A 22,269-nucleotide genomic window follows, 5' to 3' on the forward strand; every position below is an offset into this window, starting at 1 on the left:
TATAGGAGGGTGCCTTGCAGGTGCTCATAGCTGTGCTGCAGATTTGTTTATATACCCTCCCTTCAAATGAGAACCAGTTGTGGATTAGGATTAACTTAGTAAGGTGTACAAGGAATGAGATAGTGGGTTTGGAGACTGAAGGATGTTGGGAAAGGTAGTGTTCAATAGTGGTAAGACCATGGGCATGAGGGATGTTGGTGTATAGGGAGGGGGCGTCAACAGCGATGAGTAAGAATCCAGGAGGTAAATGGGTAGGGATGATGGGGAGTTGGTGAAGGAAGTGGTTGGAGTTTTTGACATGGAAGGCTAGATTACAGGCAATTAGTTCAAGGTATTGGTCAATGAGGGCCGGAATTCTTTCAGTGGGGGCATAATAACCAGCCACAATGGGGAGTCCAGGATTGTTGAGTTTGTGGAGCATGTAGAAGGTGGGTGAGTGGGCCATCATCGGGGTGAGGAGTTTTGTAGGATGTAATAAAGCCGTTTGGCAACAATCAAACAATGGAAAGTAAAGGTAGGAATATCAACAATGAGTAAAGCTTTCAGCTGCAGCCTTCATTAGGAAAAGGTCACACACACACACACACACACACACACACACACACACACACACACACACACACGACTGCCAACACAAGCATCTTGGGCCAGAATGCAACATTATGTGGGATGCAAGCAGAAATCTGAAGAGGGTAGAGAAGGTTGATGTATAATAGTGTAGGGGTGGAGACAGCGACTAAAACTGTCTGGTGCAGTGTGCAGGGACTAGACTGCCAACAAGTGCAGTGTTAGGAGGTTGTGGGCCAGGGACATGGGAAAAAAGGAGCAAACAAGAGAGGAGTGGCAAAAGACAGAAGGATGCGTTGGCAGAGTGCTGCAAATAAACAGGGTGGGAGATGAGAATGTGGAGGATATAATAGGGCAGAGATGGTGGAAACAGTAGGGTGGAGGGTGTGGGGACAGTAGGTTACTGCAGGTTGAGGTCGGGATAATTACGGGAGCAGAGGATGTGTTGTAGGATAACTCCCATCTGCACAGTTCAGAAAAGCTGGTGGTGGAGGGAAGGATCTAGATGACTTGGGTAGCGAAGCAGCCATCGAAATCAAGTGTCTTATGTTCTGTTGCATTTATAGCTGTCCTTTTGCTTCGGATAAAGAGGTGCATGCCTGTATAAAATCATGTTTCCGGAAGCAAGGGCAAACATTTCTTCATAAAGATAATGACCCCCTCATTTTAAATAGGGATAAATGTATTAAAAAATATGGCTATTTCTTCTGTAATAATAAACAGTTCACATACTTTTTTTCCATATGTTTTGTATTAATTTGATTGTCTTGTATGCTACTGTCACTGAGTTTGCTCACGTAGATCTGTGTATTATGTACACGAGTGATCTGTTATTATTTTACACAATTTTATTTCTTTTAATGCCATGTTCCACTCAGAAACTTGCAGCTTTATGCTGGGTTAAAGATCTCCCTAAATGTGGTAGGTTTTCATAATCCAGCTAGCTTATCTGCAGAGCAAAAGCAATCAACATTAACTTCATAAACACTGATATACATGCACCATTTTGGATTTGAGAACTGTACACTTACTTTCCTGAGATGAGGGCAGCAGAAGACATTCTTCTCCTGTACAGCTGAGTAACTTGAAACTTAACAAGCTGGAATAACTTTACTCCTTAGATAACTTTTTTTGTTCTTTTTTCATTTTATGCTGGTAGAGATGTACCACATTTACAGAAAGCACCAAAATTCTTATCTAGGTGATGTTTCGGTAAAACCCATTACTCATCAGTTTATTTGAGTTCTACTGATGCCAATGCCATATTTAATTTTTCAGTATACATATTATTTTCAGAGAAATCTGTAATTTAATTTATTCAGAAGCCATATGTTGGGAAATACACCGTGAGGTCTCAATTGTTTATTTCCAAAATGACATAAAATATTTGAAAGCTCTCATTTATTACAATTACTTTCACAATTAGTTTCTCTTTTTTGTGTACCATCAAGATTAATCAAATACATGTAACAAGACACATGATCACAATACCATTATTTCAGACAAAAATTTATGACTAGACACAAATGGGGCAACAGCCTGCCACCAAAATATTTTAACAACAAGAACTGAAATTTGTTTTAAGTAAAGTTACAGTGTACAGGTAGTGAATAAGCAACATGGATTATGAACTTCTCTATTCTACATACTGATACTGCTGCTGCTGCTGCTACTACGACCATGTATCCTGCCCACCACAGTTTTTTTTTATTTTAATGGTAGTGACAATGTCAGGTTCTTCAAAAAGTTGTTCTAATTCTGCATACATACAGACGCGTCAATCTTCTTGATTGTATATTGGGCTGCATATTTTATGCAGAACATTTCTCTCCCAAATGCTAAGGATCCTTTCCTCATTTGCAGTCATGGTCCATGTCTCGGCACCATACATAACAACTGGTCTTATAATTGTTTTGTAAATGAGGATTTTAGATTTTTGTAATAGAAGTGAGCTCCTAAGCATGGGTAGTGTGGCAAAGTAGCATCTGTTGCCTGCTGCTATTCTAGCTTGCACTCGTTGCTGATGTCATTTGTCTCTGTGATAGTCAACCTAAGGTACTTGAAGTCTCTCACTCTTTCAAACTCCTTGTTGGCTACCCTGAGATTTGGTAGGTTTCGATGGTTGGTCATTGTCGTATATTTGGTCTTTTCGACATTGACGACCGGGCCAAGTTCCCTTGCACATCTCTCCAGTTGTTGATAGGCATCAGCCAGCACAGTGGTGTTATGTGTGAGTAATGCCACATCATCTGCGTAGGCCAGGTACTGCAGTGATTGGTTCCTCCTGTATTTATCTCTATCTGACTTATGACTTTTTCTAGGCAGAGGTTGAATAGCAGTGAGGAGATATTTCACCCTGTCTCCGTCCCTTCTTCACCATGGAAAGAACCTGCCGCTATTTAGAATAAATCCAACATAGTTGCTCACCTGGTTTATTCAAACTATAAAAATGACTGATTGCAGAAATCAATCTTCATCATTGTGTGTGTGAAGTAATCTCAAGTTTAAATCAATGGTGTCATTCCATGATTGAACTATTGTATTACATTTCCAACCATCTGCAAAGAACGAGGCTTCAAAAGTTTAGCATTACCAAAGAACACCAGCAATATAACTGGGTCTTGAATGTTATATAGTGTATTTAGCTCTACACTGAATGGGCAACTGTAGAGTCCCTAATGATGAAGAAAAGTTTCCTGAAGATGCACTAAACATAAAATATGGCTACCCATACAACTAAGTATGAGAGGAGTACACATAAAAAAGAAAAGGCATTTTGTAAACAACTTCCTTTCCAACTGCAAAAACAGGTTGCCCAAAACTGCAATAGTAAATACTATATTGTACAATGTGTTCATTGATACTTGAAGTGTTTGTTTTTATTTCATGACATGAATTAATCACATGAGCAATGAGTCAGTCTTGTAAAGATTTCTATTCTTTGTATACAAGATATGCCAGTAGGGTTACTGTTAAGTCAATGAAAAGTTCATCAGACAAATTCAGGAAAACTAAAATTATGGGTAGATGTTAAATATCAATAAACAATATTAATATGCACATCTTACAATGAAATTATGGAGTTATCTACATACTAATGGTATGAGTTTGTTAGGGCAATTAAACCACAAACAATAAACACATTCCAAGTACTGGAAACTTTGGCTAAATAGAGTTATACAGCTGAAGGCCAAATAAAATAAATAAAAAATAAAAAAATACATGAAAGCATTCACTGTATTTATGTAACTCTCTGGATTAAAATTATCTTTTGACAGATGAATAATATTGAATTCATTTAGTGTTAACCATCAATTTTATTAATTATTTCACGGATAAGCATTACAGCTCTTGTGTCAAACAGAATTCCCTCCTGCAGGGCTGTCCAGAAATCCATAAGAGTATGAGGGTGTGGAGATCTCTTCTGAACAGCATGTTGCAAGGCATCCCAGATATGCTCAATAATGTTCATGTTTGGGGAGTTTGGTGGACAGTGGAAGTGTTTAACTCAGAAGAGCATTCCTGGAGCCATTCCGTAGCAATTCTGGACTGTGGGGTGTTGCATTGTCCTGCTGGAATTGCCCAAGTCTGTCGGAATGCACAATAGATATGAATGGATGCAGGTGATCCGACCTGTCACCTGTCAGTGTCATATTCAGATGCATCACGGGTTCCACATCCCTCCAACCACACATGCCCCACACCATTACAGAGCATCCCCTACCTTGATCAGCACCCTGATGACATGCAGGGTAGATGGATTCGTGAAGTTGTCTCCATGCCAGTACTTGTCCATCTGCTCAATACTGTTTGAAATGAGACTCTTCCAACTAGGCAACACGTTTCCAGTCATCAACTGTCCACTGTCGATGTTGAAGATTTTACGTTTTACCGGATACCTGATATTTGGTACAGTCATGAAATAATCGTACAGGAAAATCCCCACTTCATCACTACCTTGAGATGCAGTGTCTCATTGCTTGTGTACTGACTACAACACCATGTTCAAACTCGCTTACAACTTGATAACCTGCCATTGTAGCAGCAGTAACCAATCTATCAACTGCTCCAGACACTGCTCAACACTCCAGGTGTTGCTGACTGCAGCACCATATTCTGCCTGTTTACATAACTCTGTATTTGAATACGAATGCTTATAGCAGTTTCTTTGGCACTTCAGTGTATTTACTTTCACAATTACTTTCTATTTTCTGTATACCATCAAGATTAATCAAATACACATAATAAGATACATGATCACAATACCATTATTTCAGACAAACAAAAATTTAATAAATGGGACTATCAACTACCAAAATATTTTACGAACAGTAACTGAAATTTGTCTTAAGTAAAGTGACAGTGTACAGGTAGTGAATAAGCAACATGGATAATGAACTTCTGTATTCTGTATGGCATAGTTGAAATAAAAAGAAACTGATTTTATAATCAAGAGATAGCAGAATCCTAAAATTGAATCCTACAATATCTGTTAACAAAAATTGCAAGAGTTGCACACTTGTTGTAGTAAACTACACATTAAATCATGATCTCAGTTTCAGATATCACTATGAGTGATTTTTTGTGTGTTTGTTTTGGTTTTAGGGCGCAAAACTGCTATGGTCATTAGCGCCCGGTCCGTGACTTAGGAAACAGTAAAAAACCAAAAATGGAAACTAGCAGCAATGGGAACGAAACTCAAAAAATTGGAGAAACTAAAAGCAGAAGGCAGGCTTAAAAATCCACTACAGAAAGGGGTTGGTTGTCCCCAAAAAAAAGCTTCAAATGACTGATGTCATTTCACTGGCACTAATAAACTCGAGAACGCAATCGGCTGAGCGTGTGTCATCTGCTAAAATTGACGATATATCAGGCGACAGCTGTAGATGGGCTCGTAACGGAGTAAAATAGGGGCACTCAATTAAAAGGTGTCTTACCGTCCACAGCTGGGAGCAGTGGGGACAGAGTGGGGGAGGATCGCCACTTAAAAGATGTTGATGGCTAAAAAGACAGTGCCCTATCCGGAGTCTAGTTAAAATTACCTCCTACCAACGACGCGTTCGGGAGAAAGAGGTCCAAGCACAGGGAAGAGCTTTCACATCCCGCAATTTATTATTGGGAAGTGTCGACCAATATCCGTGCCATAAAAGAACAACACGACGACATAAAACGCTCCATAGATCGGCGAAGGGAATCGATCGAATAGCTGGCCAAAGAAGAGAGACTGCAGCCTTGGCCGCTATATCGGCCGCCTCATTGCCACAGATACCAACGTGTCCCGGGAGCCAGAGGAACGCCACAGAGACGCCCCCCAAATGGAGCAAGTGCAGGCAGTCCTGAATCCGGTGGACCAGAGGGTGGACAGGGTAAAGAGCTTGGAGATTGAGGAGAGAGCTGAGAGAATCTGAACAGATAACATACTGTATCCGCTGATGGCGGCGGATGTATTGGACAGCCAGAAGAACAGCGTAAAGCTCCGCTGTATAAACCGGACACTGGTCGGGAAGCCGAAATCGATTTGGGGGTGTCGCCAACAATATAGACACTCACTACACCTAACAATGTTTTCGAGCCATCAGTGTAAATAAATGTGGCTTCCTTCATTTGTGCACATAGAGCAGCAAATGCCCGACGATAAACAAGTGAAGGGGTACCATCCTTGGGATGACAAAGGTCACGGAGCAGGCAGATCCGGGGATAGAGCCAAGGCGGTGCTGTACCCCAAGTTGTCAAGAAGGTTTTAGGAAAGCAGAAGGAAAGAGAATGGAGCAGTTGACAGAAGCGGACTCCCGGTGGTAGTAGGGAGGAAGGGCGGCCTGCATACCCTACATCCAAGGAGGCGTCGAAAAAAATTTCATGGCCTGGATTAGCAGGCACGGAATGCAGATGGCTAGCATAATGACTCAGAAGGACTGCTCGCTGATTGGACAGCGGAGGTTCAGCAGTCTCAGCATAAAGGCTTTCCACAGGGCTGGTGTAAAACGCTCCAGAGACTAAACGTAATCCACGGTGGTGGATAGAGTCGAGACGCCGAAGAACAGACGGCCGAGCAGAGGAGTAGACTATGCTTCCATAGTCTAATTTCGAGCGCACTAAGGCGCGATAGAGGCAGAGAAGGACCACTCGGTCCGCTCCCCAGGAGGTACCATTCAGGACACGGAGAGTGTTGAGGGATCGCAGACAGCGAGCCGAAAGATAGGAAACGTGGGAGGACCAGCACAGTTTTCGGTCAAACATGAGACGCAAGAATTTAGCGACGTACGAAAACGGAAGGTTGACAGGTCCTAGATGTAAGGAGGGTGGAAGAAACTCCTGACATCGCCAAAAATTAACACAAATGGTCTTACTTGAAGAAAAACGGAAGCCAGTTTCGATGCTCCAAGAGTGGAGGCAATCGAGACATCCTTGAAGACGTCGTTCAAGAAGGCTGGTCCATTGAGAGCTGTAGTAGATCGCAAAATCGTCCACAAAGAGGGAGCCCGAGACATCAGGAAGGAGACAATCCACAATTGGATTTATGGTAATAGCAAACAGTACTACACTCAGCACATAGCCCTGGGGTACCCTGTTTTCTTGGGAGAAAGTACGGTAGAGAGTAGTGTTCACCCGCACTCTAAATGTGCGCTCTGCCATAAATTCGCGAAGAAAGAGGTGCAGCCGACCTCGAAAGCCCCAAGAGAACAGTGTGCGGAGGATGCCTGTCCTCCAACAGGTATCGTATGCTCTCTCCAGATCAAAAAATATTGCTACTGTTTGGCGTTTCTGGAGAAAATTGTTCATGATATAAGTGGAGAGAGAAACAAGATGGTCAACTGCAGAATGATGCTTTCAGAAACCACATTGGGCAGGTGTTAAAAGACTGTGGGACTCCAGCCACCAAGCTAAAAGGCAATTCACCATACGCTCCAAAACCTCACATACACTACTCCTGAGAGAAATGAGACGATAGCTAGAGGGGAGATGTTTGTCCTTTCCAGGTTTCGGAACAGGAATGACGATAGCTTCCCGGCATCGTCTGGGAAAAGTACTGTCGGTCCAAATTCGATTATAAAGGCAAAGGAGGTAACGCAGACTATGGGTTGATAAATGCAACAACATTTGGACTTGGATACCATCCGGTCCTGGGGCGGAGGAGTGAGAAGAAGAGTGTGCATGTTGAGTTCCCACATGGAGAAAACAGTATTTAGCTTTCGCGATTTTGGGAGGAGAAAGCAAGAGGTCGCACTTCCGGTGCACGTTTCTTCGGGAGAAATGCTGGCGGGTAATTTGAAGAGCTCGAAATCTCAGCAAAGTGCTGACCCAATGAGTTAGAAATTTCAACGGGGTCCACTAATGTATCATGCGGGACAGTGAGCCCAGAGACCGGGGAGAAACTAGGCGCACCTGATAACCGTCGAAGCCGACTCCAAACATCCGAGGAGGGAGTGAAAGTGTTAAATGAGCTAATAAAGAATTTCCAGCTTGCCTTCTTGCTATCGCGGATGATGCGACGGCATCGCGCACAGAACTGCTTATAGCGGATATAGTTGGCCAAAGTAGGATGATGGCGGAAAACGCGAAGAGCACATTCGCCGCTCACGTATTGCGTCACGGCACACCTCGTTCCACAAAGGAACTGGGGGGCGCCGGGGCAATTCGGAGGTGCATGGTATTGAACATTCCATAGCTGTAAGAATAACGTTGGTAATATGTATGACCTCATCGTCGACGCTGGGAAAGTGACGGTCATCGAATGTAGCTAGAGACGAAAAAAGTGTCCAATCAGCTTTGGCACTCTTCCAGCATCGCGGGCGCATATATGGCAGTTGAGGCTGCAGTCGAAGGACACATGGAAAGTGGTCACTCGAGTGTGTATCATCAAGGGCGAACCATTTGTAGCGCCGAGCTAGCGGTACAGTGCCGACCGAAAGGTCCAAATGAGAGAAATTTGTGGGGGCAGACAAAAATGTAGGGACCTCAGTGTTGAGGCAATCTAGATCCGCTTGGTGGAAGACGTCTAGCAATAGTGAGCCACGTGGACAAGGATGTGGAGCTCCCCAAAGAGGGTGGTGGGCATTGAAGTCCCCAACCAGCAAATACGTGGGTGGAAGCTGACCAAGAAGATGAAGGAGATCAGCTTGTGCCATTGGTGTGGACGATGGAATGTATACAGTACAAGGAGAAAAGGTATATCCAGAAAGGGAAAGACGGACAGCGACAGCTTGGAAGGATGTGTTTAAGTGGATTGGGTGATAATGGAGAGTATCATGGAGAGGAATCATGAGTCCTCCATGGGCTGGGGTGCCTTCAACAGAGGGGAGATCAAATCAGACGGACTGAAAATGGGGGAGAACAAAGTGGTCATGGGGACACAGCTTTGTTTCCTGAAGACAGATGATGACCGGCGAGTAGGATCGTAAGAGGATCGACAATTCATCCTGATTGGCTCGAATGCTGCGGATATTCCAGTGGATAATGTACATAGGGTGAACAGAAAATGGAGGAATGTGACCAAGGTTGCCATCAACTCAACGACTGCTCAGAGCTTGCGACGAACAGCATGGAATGGCGTTCAGCCGAAGGCAGAAGATCCTGATCCATAGGTTGTTCAGGAGCAGCTCCTGCCACCAGTGATCGGCCGGTTGATCGTCTGCCAGCAGTGCACCTCGCGACACAGAAGGCGGCCGAGGGCAATTTCCGCCAGGTGGTGCTGTAGATGGGACACGCCTTCGCGGACAAGGAGATGAACTGGGTTTCTCAGTAGCCTTCTTGGAAATACGATGTTTAGATGGTTGTGAAGTTGGGGTACGTAAAAAATCTTCATGAGTACGCTCTTTTTTCGAAGTCGTGGTGTCTGACTTTTGGGCTCAAGATTTAGCAGAACCCGATGAAGGGTGAGGCATAGAGTGGGCATGCGAAAGTGGTGAGGTTGAACGGGCGATCTTTGTGCTGGCCGACCTGACAACCGTGGCACTAAAGGTGAGGTCGCAAGTCTGCGTGGCCGCCTCCTTTGTTGGCCGAGGAGAAGCAAGGACAGTGCTGTATTTTCCTGTCTCAGGCACGGTGGGTTGTCGACTGGCAAATAATTTTCGAGCAGCAAAGGTCGACACCTTTTCCTTCACTCTGATTTCCTGGATGAGCTTTTCGTCTTTAAAAATGGGGCAATCTTGAGAGGAAGCAGCATGGTCACCCATAAAGTTGATGCAGCGAGGGGATGGAGGTGGACAAGCACCCTCATGGGCATCCGTGCCACACATAACACATTTGGCCGGATTGGAACAGGACTGGCTGGTGTGATTGAACTGCTGACACCGATAGCAACGCGTAGGGTTTGGGACGTAAGGGCGAACGGAAATTATCTCATAGCCTGCTTTGATTTTCGATGGGAGTTGAACTTTGTCAAATGTCAAGAAGACAGTGCGGGTTGGAATGATATTCGTGTCAACCCTTTTCATAACTCTATGAACAGCCGTTACGCCCTGGTCAGACAGGTAGTGCTGAATTTCTTCGTCAGACAATCCATCGAGGGAGCGTGTATAAACGACTCCACGCGAGGAATTTAAAGTGCGGTGCGCTTCAACCCGGACAGGGAAGGTGTGGAGAAGTGAAGTACACAGCAATTTTTGTGCCTGGAGGGCACTGACTGTTTCTAACAACAAGGTGCCATTCCGTAATCTGGAACAAGACTTTACAGGACCTGCAATTGTGTCGACACCTTTCTGAATAATGAAAGGGTTGACCGTGGAGAAGTCGTGACCTTCGTCAGACCAAGAAACAACAAGGAACTGTGGCAACGATGGAAGAACAGTATGTGGCTGAGACTCAGTGAACTTACGCTTGTGAGCAGACATAGTGAGGGGTCAGGAAACCATTGCGGGAAGAATCCCTCATGATTACCGGCGTCTCCGATGGCGCGTTCCTCCCTTGTGGGGGGCCCTCTCTGAGGGCACTCCCGCCTTAGGTGATTGTTCACACCTCCCGACAAACGGACGGAGGGACCAATCGGCACTTTTGGAAGTTATCAGCTCAGGTAGTCACCCCTCCCTAGGCCTGGCCGTTAACAGGGAGTACGTACGTGTCCTACCTGTCTACCCGGGGCGGGGAATTACGGGTTACCCCGTCACCGCTACGCACAAAAATGCGTGGGTCGGCCTTCAGACACACACAGGGAGGAAGAGAGAGAAAGGTAAAAACAAAGAAAGGGGAAGGAAAGGAGAGAGGCTCAAACGCCGCAGCGGAGAAAAGTGGAAAGAGAAAAGGTAAGGAAAAAAGAAGGACAAAGAAAGGATGAAGACATACAAGCAGAGATGGCGAAGAATGTGTTACATTTACGAGCGTCCGTCTCCGGACGTAGGCACAAACCGACGGGGGATAGGGAAGGATGCGGAAAAGGAAGGTATGCAGCCCGGAAAGGAATGAGGGCCACATTAGCTCGGGGTCCCGTGCTCGCTACGCACATATCCATAAAAAGAGTTGTGGACCCCCTGGGGGTGTATGAGTGATTTGACACTTACAATGAAAAACAAATTATATGCAGTTCATGTGCTCTTGTAGAACTGACAAAAATTGTTTCTGTCAGGGCGCTGTGTGGAAAGAATCCAGTTAGTGAAGCAGTCATTGAATTCAAGCACATCATGTTGGGTGACATGATCAGCAACGGGGTAATCCAGCTATCTCTCGGCCAGGCTGGTGATGGCCATTTATGCGGGCACACAACACTGTTAGTGGTCATGACCATATAGAATGCCAACAGGATAAGCAGCGTGGAGCATGTGGTTTTGAACAGGAGTGGAATAAGGGGAGACAAGAATGTTGTGTAAGTTGGGTAGGTAGTGGAATGTGTCTGTGGGAGGGGGGTATTTGTCATCTCAGTTCCCTTAAGTATCATTAACAAACACTGATGATGACAGGAATATTTTTATGAACTATCATTAATGCAATTCAGGTCATTCAATCTTAGCATTTTAAGAAAACTAAATTGTATGGTTGCAATAATCTGAGAAGGAAAGTTACTACTCACCATACAACGGAGATGCTGTGTCGCAGATGGTAACAAAAAAAAGTTTTATTTGTGACTATATCATGTGGTTCAGTTTTCTCCAAGGACTGTGCAAATGTTTCAATATTAGTGGCTGGCACACAGTACAAAAATATAGTTATGATTTTTAATCTCGCCTGTACAGTGTAGCTGCTTCGAGTGCATTTTCCATACTTTTTATCACCCACACTATGGAAACTGTATTGCACAAGTACTGTAAGCCCACCAACCATCTTCAGTAGCATGTCGATCTTACGTCATAAAGCTGTAAATCTTAATGAGTGTTTGCTCAAAAATGTATGTCACCACAGTTATGGCTGATGACCCAGTTTATTAACTTCATTGGGAAAAAAAAGCGAAGGAAAGAAAAGAGTCCGATTGCAAGAATCATCATTTGAAAAACTGCTATGTTGAATTTTGCTACTCATGATAGACTGTAATTGTTAATAATAATCTGGTTTCTGAAAAGTGTATTGATCTAGGACTCTGGAAAAGTATATAGGATCATTTCATGCATCTGCATTGATATTAACCTGTTTATGGGTACAAGCACAGTATTGAACTTCATTGTCGATTATGCTAAAATCATAATTAATGGCTCAAACAGATAATGAAATACGCTGCCTTGTGCACAAAAAGTTGAGTAACAAAGTATAGCAGTCAAATATGAAATCTAACAAGCACAGAGCCAAAATCTGCAATGTAAAATACAGCTATTTCCAACTTTAATGATAATTATCTTGAAGTTATAATATAATCAGAAATAATTTTCTACAAAATTTTTACTATGTGAATGAAAACTTGGAATGCCAGTCTTTACAATGAGTGGTGTCATCCTTATCAAATCTATCTATTACCTCAAAATATTTTCACTGCTATTTATTGTAGCAAAACTTTTAATCAGACACAACTTTTCATTAACATGATTTTATATTTAAAAAAACGTATTTTTGCTGTCAGATACTGAGCCTACACTTTTACTATGAAATAAAATGAAATTTACCTACAAAACAAATGGGTAGATTTGTGCGTACATCACATAATAGGAACTAAACAACACCCAGAGACAGAAAGAGAGATAAAATATTACTGATAGTAGTGGGGATGTAATTAGAGCAGATGGAGGATGTCAGCTTGATCTGTCACAGCATGCATGGACTGACATATCAGAGGGTCTATCCTCCAGTTTCGAGATGGTCTGAAAAATGCTGTAACTGGAACCCAGGTGATACAGCTGTTACCTTCACTGAGGCAGTGTTTACTAACACATTTTCAAGTCTTCTTGTTTACACCTAAGAGAATGTTATGATTATCACCTTTATTTTTTGATTACCTGACATACTTTTTGATGACGTGACATTTATGTATAAGAACAATTACAAGTCATCACCACAACAGTGTAAAGGTGGACTCTTAGGCAGCAGCACATCACTGGCCTCATTTTGTATAGTCTTATGTTATAAGGAAATTGGTCCACACCTCATGGTCTGGTAGTAGCGTTCTCTTTTACTGCGCATGGGGTCCCAGGTTTGATTCCCAGCGGGGTCAGGGAGTTTCCCTGCCTTGAGATAACTGGGTGTTGTGTCGTCTTCATCATTCATCCCCATTACAGTCAAAGGAAGGCAACGGCAAACCACCTCCGCTAGGACCTTGCCTAGTCGGTGGTGCGGGTCTCCCGCACCATCCCCTCCGCTCCTCGGAGTGTGGGACATCATCATCAACATCATCATCATTGTAAGGAAATTGTGTACATACAACAGCAGCTAGCTCCTTGATCACATTGAATCCAGCTGAATCCAGCTGCTTCCAGCTAAGTGATTTACTCAGAACCAACCATAAAAAAATTCACTGTTCCATTCTTGTTCTAGCAGACTCTCACAATGACTTCTTTGTTTTCACCCAAATTCTGTGTATTTGTTTCTTGCAACTTGTTGCTAATATAATTGAATATTTGTAATACTGTGCTATGAAACATTGCATTTTTTGTAGTTTACATACAATATATATTATGCACTCATGAGGCTTGTGTGCATAATATATATTGTATGTAAACTACAAAAAATGCAATGTTTCATAGCACTCATGAGGCTTGTGTCCCCCCATGAACCATGGACCTTGCCGTTGGTGGGGAGGCTTGCGTGCCTCAACGACACAGGTAGCCTTACCAAAGGTGCAACCACAACAGAGGGGTATCTGTTGAGAGGCCAGACAAACGTGTGGTTCCTGAAGAGGGGCAGCAGACTTTTCAGTAGTTGCAAGAGCAACAGTCTGGATGATTGAATGATCTGGCCTTGTAACACTAACCAAAACAGCCTTGCTCTGCTGGTACTGCGAACGGCTGAAAGCAAGGGGAAACTACAGCCGTAATTTTTCCCGAGGGCATGCAGCTTTACTGTACGGTTAAATGATGATGGCGCCCTCTTGGGTAAAATATTCCGGAGGTAAAATAGTCCCTCATTCGGATCTCCGGGCAGGGACTACTCAAGAGGATGTTGTTATCAAGAGAAAGAAAACTGGCATTCTACGGATCGCAGCGTGGAATGTCAGATCCCTTAATCGGGCAGGTAGGTTAGGAAATTTAAAAATGGAAATGGATAGTTTAAAGTTAGATATAGTGGGAATTAGTGAAGTTCGGTGGCAGGAGGAACGAGACTTTTGGTCAGGTGAATACAGGGTTATAAATACAAAATCAAATAGGGGTAATGCAGGTGTAGGTTTAATAATGAATAAAAAAATAGGAGTGTGGGTAAGCTACTACCAATAGCATAGTGAACGCATTATTGTGGGCAAGATAGACACGAAGCCCATGCCTACTACAATAGTACAAGTTTATATGCCAACTAGCTCTGCAGATGACGAAGAAATTGAAAAAAATGTATGATGAGATAAAAGAAATTATTCAGGTAGTGAAGGGAGACAAAAATTTAATAGTCATGGGTGACTGGAATTCGACAGTAGGAAAAGGGGGAGAAGGAAACATAGTAGGTGAATATGGATTGGAGCTAAGAAATGAAAGAGGAAGCCGTCTGGTAGAATTTTGCACAGAGCATAACTTAATCATAGTTAACACTCGGTTCAAGAATCATAAAAGAAGGTTGTATACATGGAAGAATCCTGGAGATACTAAAAGGTATCAGATAGATCATATAATGGTAAGACAGAGATTTAGGAACCAGTTTTTAGATTGTAGGACATTTCCAGGGGCAGATGTGGACTCTGACGACAATCTACTGGTTATGAACTGTAGATTAAAACTGAAGAAATTACAAAAAGGTGGGAATTTAAGGAGATGGGACCTGGATAAACTGACTAAACCGGACGTTGTACAGAGTTTCAGGGACAGCATAAGGGAACAATTGACAGGAATGGGGGAAAGAAATACAGTAGAAGACGAACGGGTAGCTTTGAGGGATGAAGCAGTGAAGGCAGCAGAGGATCAAGTAGGTAAAAAGACAAGGGCTAGTAGAAATCCTTGGGTAACAGAAGAAATATTGAATTTAATTGATGAAAGGAGAAAATATAAAAATGCAGTAAATGAAGCAGGCAAAAAGGAATACAAACGTTTCAAAAATGAGATTGACAGGACGTGCAAAATGGCTAAGCAGGCATGGCTAGAGGACAAATGTAAGGATGTAGAGGCTTATCTCACTAGGGGTAAGATAGATACAGCCTACAGGAAAATTAAAGAGACCTTTGGAGAAGAGAGAGCAAAGAAGGGAAAGCAGAAAGGTGGAAGGAGTATATAGAGGGTCTATACAAGGGCGATGTACTTAAGGACAATATTATGGAAATGGAAGAGGATGTAGATGAAGATGAAATGGGAGATACAATACTGCGTGAAGGGATTGACAGAGCACTGAAAGACCTGAGTCGAAACAAGGCCCCGGGAGTAGACAACGTTCCATTAGAACTACTGACAGCCTTGGGAGAGCCAGTCCTGACAAAACTCTACCATCTGGTGAGCAAGATGTACGAGACAGGTGAAATACCCTCAGACTTCAAGAAGAATATAATAATTCCAATCCCAAAGAAAGCAGGTGTTGACAGATGTGAAAATTACCGAACTATCAGTCTAATAAGTCACGGCTGCAAAATACTAACGCGAATTCTTTACAGACGAATGTAAAAACTAGTAGAAGCCGACCTCGGGGAAGATCAGTTTGGATTCCATAGAAATGTTGGAACACGTGAGGTGTTGCTGACCTTATGACTTATCTTAGAAGAAAGATTAAGGAAAGGCAAACCTACGTTTCTAGCATTTGTAGACTTTGAGAAAGCTTTTGACAATGTTGACTGGAATACTCTCTTTCAAATTCTAAAGGTGGCAGGGGTAAAATACAGGGAGCGAAAGGCTATTTACAATTTGTACAGAAACCAGATGGCAGTTATAAGAGTCGAGGGGCATGAAAGGGAATCAGTGGTTGGGAAGGGAGTGAGACAGGGTTGTAGCCTCTCCCCGATGTTATTCAATCTGTATATTGAGCAAGCAGTAAAAGAAACAAAAGAAAAATTTGGAATAGGTATTAAAATCCAGGGAGAAGAAATAAAAACTTTGAGGTTCGCCGTTGACATTATAATTCTGTCAGAGACAGCAAAGGACTTGGAAGAGCAGTTGAACGGAATGGACACTGTCTTGAAGGGAAACCCCACCACTCCATTGTACCCCACCCATACAATATTACCTGCATGGGTATGGGACAAGTTATTTTACTCCTAATACTCTGTTTCCTCATCCAGCTTTGCCACCTTGCAACCAAACTGTTACATTCCAGTCTAACCTAGGTCTCAGGCTAAACTACACATCAGTACTCACAACAAAAGGCATATTCAACCTTGCTGTGTCAGTGTTCATTTAGCAGATAAAGTAGATGTTTTCATAATCTGGAAATTCATTTGTATAAGAAAATAGCTTTTGAAAGTAGTGTTACAGAAGATTAGTGATTATTTTGGGCATACAGGATAACTAAAGAGGTGGTATTACACGTCTTTAAGCATTAAGGAATCATCAAGTCAATTTGGTGCTGGAGGGAAGTGGGTGGGGTAAAAACTACCGAGGCACACCAAGGTTTGACTACTGTTTGCAGGTTCAAATGGAAGGAAGTTTTGACTGAAAACATAATGTATCCAGGTTTCCTGAGTAAATTAATTACAATTACAACCAATGTTTGTAACAGTGTGATGTCCTCATAGGTCTGTGCATCAGTAAAAATCATCGGGTGTGCCTCTAAAGGTTATCAAATATGTGTCTGTATGAAACTTCCTGGCAGATTAAAACTGTGTGCCGGACCAAGACTCAAACTCGGGACCTTTGCCTTTCGCAGGTAAGTGCTCTACGACTGAGCTACCCAAGCACGACTCACACCTCGTCCTCACAGCTTTACTTCTGCCAGTACCTCGTCTCCTACCTTCCAAACTTTACAGAAGCTCTCCTGCAAGTTTCGCAGGAGAGCTTTTGTAAAGTTTGGAAGGTAGGAGATGAGGTAAAGCTGTGAAGATGGGGCGTGAGTTGTGCTTGGGTAGCTCAGTGGTAGAGCACTTGCCCGCGAAAGGCAAAGGTCCCGAGTTCGAGTCTCGGTCCTGCACACAGTTTTAATCTGCCATCAAGTTTCATATCAGCGCACACTCTGCTGCAGAGTGAAAATCTCATTCTGGATGTGTCTGTATATTTATTATTTTCAATTATCAATTATCAGTTCCAATATTTCCTATCAACAAACATTTCATACAATACTTGGTGGATGTAGAACCATTCACAACATGGTTCCAGCATCTTCAAGAAAATATTGGTTTCATTTTATTTATGTTCTGATCAAAGTAAACTACGGTGCAATGTCTTGTACGTGTTCCTTATTGTATTACGTAACTTGCAGCATTCAGCATGTTTACATGAAAAACAAATATAAAACAAATTTTAACCATTATGGACTCCTAATATTTACATTTTCTATCTGATATTGTCACTCCTAGCAGATTTGTATGTTTGCAATATTTTTTATTCCAATGTTACAAAATCACTAACTAAAAATCAGCTACATTTATTTATTTATTTATTTATTTATTGTTCCGTGGGACCAAATTAAGGAGAAGTCTCCATGGTCATCGAATGAGTCAATACATGAAATTATAACACGATATTAGAAACAGATGAAATGAAATATAAAAAAAACATATTCAGGTGACAAGTCGTAAGTTTAAATGAAGAAAATCAACAATGTAACAATGGAATTTGCTTAATTTTTTAGGTCTTCCAGGAGCTCCTCGACAGAATAGAAGGAGTGAGCCATGAGGAAACTCTTCAGTTTAGACTTAAAAGAGTTTGGGCTACTGCTAAGATTTTTGAGTTCTTGTGGTAGCTTATTGAAAATGGATGCAGCAGAATACTGCACTCCTTTCTGCACAAGAGTCAAGGAAGTGCATTCTACATGCAGATTTGATTTCTGCCTAGTATTAACTGAGTGAAAGCTGCTAACTCTTGGGAATAGGCTAATATTGCTAACAACAAACGACATTAAAGAAAATATATACTGTGAGGGTAATGTCAGAATTCCCAGATTTTTGAATAGGGGTCGACAAGATGTTCTCAAACTTACACCACATATAGCTTGAACAGCCCGTTTTTGAGTCAAAAATACCCTTTTTGAATCAGAAGAATTACCCCAAAAAATAATACCATACGACATAAGCGTATGAAAATATGCAAAGTAGACTACTTTTCGTGTTGAAGTGTCACTTATTTCAGATACTGTTCTAATGGTAAATAAAGCAGCATTTAGCTTCTGAACAAGATCCTGGACATGGGCTTTCCACAACAGCTTACTACCCATCCGAACGCCTAGGAACTTGAACTGTTCCGTCTCGCTTATAATATGCCTATTCTGTCTGATAAAAATATCGGTTCTTGTTGAATTGTGAGTTAGAAACTGTGAAAACTGAGTCTTACTGTGATTTAGCATCAAATTATTTTCCACAAGCCACGAACTTATTTCATGAACTACATTATTTGTTACTGTTTCAATATTACACACAAGACCCTTCACTATCAAGCTGGTGCCATCAGCAAACAGAAATATTTTTGAATCACCTGTAATACTAGAAGGCATATCATTTATATAAATAAGAAACAGTGGTGGCCCCAGCACCGACCCTTGGGGAACGCCCCACTTAACAGTGCCCCATTGGGACTGAACATCACTACCACTCTCAATATTGCGGAGAATTACCCTCTGCTTTCTGTTCTTAAAGTAAGAGGCGAACCAATTGTAAGCTACTCCCCTTACTCCATAATGGTCTAACTTCTGCAGTAATATTTTGTGGTCAACACAGTCAAAAGCCTTTGTTAAATCAAAGAAAACACCTAGCATTCGCAACCTTTTATTTAATCCGTCCAAAACCTCACAGAGAAAAGAGAATATAGCATTTTCAGTTGTTAAACCATTTCTAAAACCAAACTGAACATTTGACAGCAAATTATATGAATTTAAATGCTCCAGTAACCTTGTATATACAACCTTCTCGATAACTTTAGCAAACACCAATGGCATAGAAATAAGTCTAAAATTGTCAACATTATCAATGTCTCCCTTTTTATAAAGTGGCTTCACTACCGAGTACTTTAATTGGTCAGGAAACCGACCACTCCTAAAGGAAAAGTTACAGATATGGCTGAGAACTGGGCTAACATACATAGAACAATACTTCAGTATTCTGCTAGATACGCCGTCATATCCATGAGAGTTCTTGGTCTTTAGTGATTTAATTATTAACTCAATCTCCCTCTTGTCAGTATCATGGAGGAGCATTTCAGGTAACAGTCTCGGAACACTTTTTTCTAAGAGCGCTATATGATTCCCTGTTGGGATTAGGTTTCTATTTAGTTCACCTGCTATATTCAGAAAGTGATTATTAAATACTGTACATATATGCGACTTATCAGTAACACGGACATTCCCACTACGCACTGATTCTATATCCTCGACCTGTCTCTGCAGACCAGCAACTTCCTTTACGACTGACCATATGGTTTTAATGTTATCCTGAGACTTAGCTATTCTATCTGCATACCACATACTTTTTGCCTTCCTAATAACATTTTTAAGCACCTTACAATAGTGTTTGTAATGGGCTGCTGCATTTAGATTTTGACTGTTTCTAACGTTTTCAGATAATTGCCACTTTGTTCTACAAGATATTCTTATCCCTCTAGTCAGCCACCCAGGCTGCCTGTTTGTGCTAGTACCCTGTTTTAAACATTCTAACGGAAAGCAACTTTCAAAGAGCATGAGAAAAGTCTTGAGAAAAGCATTATATTTATCGTCTACTGTATCAGCGCTATAAACATCTTGCCACTTTTGTCCTTTATAAGGTTTACAAAGGTCTCTACAGCAGCTGGATCAGCTTTCCTGAACAGTTGATAACTATATTTAACACGTGTTGTAGCACAAAAATCTTTTAAAGTTAAAATTTGTGCATCATGATCTGAAAGGCCATTCACCTTTTTGCTGACATAGAAATAGCTTTCCCATGAATAAAGAGTATTAGATACACATTTTGACACAGGAAGCAAGCTGTACAGGATAATCCCTCAAGGCAAAATTCAAGTCATTTGGCAGTGCTTTGTCAATGGTGTTACTAATGCAATCTACCATATTCCTTTAGTCCCTGCAAACCTAGTTGAATCTGAATTATTAGACAATGAACACCAGTATTATAAAATCTCAGTCAATACTGTAGTGTGCAAGAGAATTACATTTCTACATTTTGCTCATCTTTACTCTCGGTGCATTTGCTTTGCCACAACTGAGTAAAAATCTGTAAAAATCCAATCTTAAAGATCACATTATGGTGTGCAGATGTACTATCAATGCTGTACTACAGTGTTTAACAATGCACTTTTATGTATGACAGTGTCAAACTTCACACGAGGGCTTCTCCCTCCCAACAGTCGAGAAACGGCACTCAAGCCATGCACCATTAAGTGAATTGTCTGTAACCATGTTTCTACCATAGTGTTTACATTTACAATAGGTATGGCTTAAGTTACTCAATCAAGTCAGTTTCCCCAAATAGGCATTTACACCACAGAGATTTTGTCATTAATATTATCTCATTAAATACACAGAAGCAGGGTCTCCATTAAGAAGTTATTTTTCCCAAACATGTGTGCAGAAATAAGTAATTTATTGCCCAGAGCATCAAAAAGTAATGAATTTATTGCAGCAGAAAACCTGCAGTTCTCATAACCTTTGCTGCCGAAGCCTAAACCAGGTAAGTAACATAGCGGCGTGGTTTGTTATACGAGGTGTGGCTAGAAAAAAACCGGACTAGTGCTGGTGAAACAATAAAACGAATGCAATAAGGCTGAAAGTCGCGTGACCTGTCACGTGACTCTCGCTCCGCCTACTGCTCGAGTTTCATCTGCCTCCTGCACTCAATCTGCCCGTGGCGTCTGTTTTAAGTAGTTGACGTTTTGTCTGTGCGTCGGAAAATGTTGAGTGTACAGAAAGAACAGCGTGTTAACATCAAATTTTGTTTCAAACTAGGAAAATCTGCAAGTGAAACGTTTGTAATGTTACAACAAGTGTACGGCGATGATTGTTTATCGCGAACACAAGTGTTTGAGTGGTTTAAACGATTTAAAGATGGCCGCGAAGACACCAGTGATGACACTCGCACTGGCAGACCCTTGTCAGCAAAAACTAATGCAAACATTGAAAAAATCGGTAAACTTGTTCGACAAAATCGCCGTTTAACAATCAGAGCAGTGTCTGAGTTAACAGGAGTTGACAAGATTCTTCATGAAAGTTTCAACATGAACAAAGTGTGTTCAAAAATGGTTCCAAAGTGTCTCACAATTGAACAGAAGGAACGCCGAAGAATGATTTGTTCTGACATCCTGTAAAACATTGAAAGTGATCCCACCTTCTTACAAAATGTTATTACTTGAGATGAATCGTGGTTTTTTACTTACGATCCTGAAACTAAACGCCAATCAATGCATTGGAAAACTCCTGGTTCTCCATGACAAAAAAAAGCACGAATGTCAAAATCGAAATTCAAGGCAATGATGATTGTTTTTTTTGACATCAAAGGGATTGTGCACATTGATTGGGTACCAGAGGGACAAACAGTGAATCAGCATTACTACATTAGCGTCCTAGCTACCCTACGTGAGCGAGTACGGAGAAAACGGAACGATTTGTGGAGAAAAAAGTCATGGATCCTTCACCAAGACAATGCCCCAGCTCACAGTGCGTTGTCAGTGAAGACGTTTTTGGCAAAACACAACATTTCCATCTTAGATCATCCACCCTACTCGCCTGATTTGGCCCCCTGTGACTTTTTTCATTTCCCTAAAGTCAAGTCAGCTTTGAAAGGAACTAGATTTGAGACTGTTGAAGCAGTAAAAGAAAAAGCGACGGAAGTAATGTATGGACTTACCGAAAATGATCTGCAGCATTGCTATGAACAGTGGAAAATTCGTATGGAGCGGTGTAGAGACCGAGGAGGAGAGTACATTGAAGGAGATAACATGAAATTGTAAATAATTGTAAATAAATGTTTTTTCCAGCATCAGTCCGGTTTTTTTCTAGCCGCACCTCGTATTATTCTGAACTGTATTCATCCAAGACAAAACAGTTACTTCATTTGTGTAGGTGTGTGTCAAAATCGTTTCATGACCTCTGATA

The sequence above is a fragment of the Schistocerca piceifrons genome, chromosome 5, assembly GCF_021461385.2.
Source record: "Schistocerca piceifrons isolate TAMUIC-IGC-003096 chromosome 5, iqSchPice1.1, whole genome shotgun sequence".
NCBI lineage: Eukaryota > Metazoa > Arthropoda > Insecta > Orthoptera > Acrididae > Schistocerca > Schistocerca piceifrons.